The following is a 2,570-nucleotide window of genomic DNA, read 5'->3' on the forward strand; positions in this document are numbered from 1 at the left end:
TACTGGTGCTCTGCTGCAGGTCTCGTATTTGCGAGATCTGGCTCGCATTTATGAGCCTCGCTTCTGCGAAGGCAGAGTCGCATTTGCGACTCAGCGTGTTTCAGGGTAATCTTCGCATATGCGAAGGATGGTCCGCATTTGCGAGGGCATGGGTTCGCATTTGCGACCAAAATATCGCATTTGCGATGACTGACGTTTCTGAGAAGGGTTTGCATTTGCGACCTCTTTCTCGCATTTGCGAACAAAATATTGCAATTGCGACATCTACAGGTGGTAAAATAGGGGGGAAACGGGATTTCAGCTCATTCTTTCAAATTCTCAACCCTAAAAACCTTAGAGGCAATTTTCCCAAGAGATTTTATTCCTAAATTCATTGGTAAGTGACTCTAATCTACTTTCTTTCAATTACCCATTACATTTCATAAGATTTCAACATCAAATCTAGGATTTTCATGGTAGAAATTAAGGATTTGGGTAGAATTAGGTATTTTTGTAAAATTGGGATTTAGACCTCAAATTGAGGTCAGATTTGTAATTGAATTGCATAACCGGGCTCGGGGGTAAATAGGTGATTGGGTTTTGGTCCAAACCTCGGGTTTTGACCAAGCGAGCCCGGGGTTGACTTTTGTTGACTTTTTCAATAATGATCTAAATTGAATCTCTTTCATTCGTGGGTAGTTCCTAAGACTTATTTTGAATCGTTTGGTTGATAATGTGATAGATTTAGTTGGTTTGGAGGCTTGTTCAAAAGGCAAGGCCGTGGTTGAATTTTGAGTTGATTGTGGAGTGAGGTAAGCGTTGGGTCTAACCTTGACTTGAGGGAATTAGGAGCCCTTGATGCTATATGTTATGTGAATTTTATGAGTAGCGGCGTATATGTGAGGTGACGAGTGTCTATATGTCGTCAATTACTTGTTTCCATATCTTCCCGTATTTCATTAATTATAGCATTTCATGTCTTGATTGTTACTTACCTTCATTGCTCCCCATGCCTTAACTGGTTACTTGTCATTTATTACTCTCATATTATAAATGTTAATTTCTTTCATGCTTCTATGCTTAATTGATATTTGCCTTAATTGTCTTACTTGTACCCCTTTTATATGTCATATATTTGACTGTCTTGTTGTTCTGTACTAAGGGTAGCCTTTTCTGATTTGGTACGAGATTCCTTCTTGATGTGTAGTTTTCATATTCATTAATCATAGAGATTCTTGTGATTCGAGTTGTTAAATTGATTGCACTCATTGATTTATTCATATTGATACGGTGGGATCGGGTTGCTCGCCGCAACAGGTGAAATAAGGGCGGATTGATATGATGAAATAAGGGTGAATTATGATATTGACTCTGATTATATGGTGGGATCGGGTTGCGCGCCACAACATATATTTACTTATTATTATTGATATATATATATATATATTTATATATACATATATATATATGGTGGAATAAGGGAGGATAGTGTTGTACGGTGGGATCGGGTTGCGTTCCGCAACAACTTATGTGTTTTCTATTCCTTATTGCATTATGTCGGCTTCGATACTTTCGTACGAGACTCTAAGGATTGGTATATCTGGTTTTTACTGGTTTTCTTGAGGATTGAGTTATTTTCATGAGTTAACTGCCTTATTTCATTTCCGTATTTTCCTTTCCTATCATTATTTTATACTGCGTACAGGTTATTGTTAGTGACCCGCCTTAGCCTCGTCACTACTTCGTCGAGGTTAGGCTCGACACTTACAGAGTACATGGGGTCGGTTGTACTCATACTACTATCATGCCCCAAACCTGAAGAGGTGTGGCCAGCACCCCGTGCCATAATCGGCCCGAGCATACCACTCTGTAACTGTGAACTCTGGAGGGGTAACCCTCAACTTAGGCCGATGAGGCCATATTCTTAATCATCTGAAAATAACGTCTACAACCAGCAACACCAAACTAAATATCTACATAAGGCTGGTAAATCCACAATACTGATATATAAAATGTACATGACTCGTCTACAAGCCTCTAGGGATAACTGAATTGTATCATGGTCGGGACAGGGCCTCGACCTACCTATCAAACCTGTAAATATAAAATGGACTCCAAGGTATAGACCTGGTAACTCCGAGGAAGTGGAGCTTACCACCCAACCTGATGTTTGACTTTGTCTACTATGAAGGTCTATCCAACTGTCTATCAGGACATGCAGGCATGAAATGCAGCGTCCCCAGGCAAAAAGGACGTCAATACAAATAAAGTACCGAGTATGTAAGGCAACAGAATAATTGAAAGCTGAAACTGAACTAATAATATAATAACTGAAAGTACCTGGGAGTCAAATATAATTTGAAGATATGCTTACTTGCTGATACTGACTCATCTGTCTCTTAATATAGTAAGTAAAATAGATGTCTGGCCCTATAAGGCTCGGTATGTGTAACTGCTCTGCCGTAGAAGGCTCGCTCATAGGCGCTCGACCATACTAGGCTCTGTATCTCGGCCATTCTGGGCTCTCTCATAGGCGCTCGGCCACACTAGGCTCGGTATATAACTTACCATCTGATCAAAGGTTGCCCAAT

This window comes from Nicotiana tomentosiformis, chromosome 6, assembly GCF_000390325.3.
Source record: "Nicotiana tomentosiformis chromosome 6, ASM39032v3, whole genome shotgun sequence".
NCBI classification, from domain to species: Eukaryota; Viridiplantae; Streptophyta; class Magnoliopsida; order Solanales; family Solanaceae; genus Nicotiana; species Nicotiana tomentosiformis.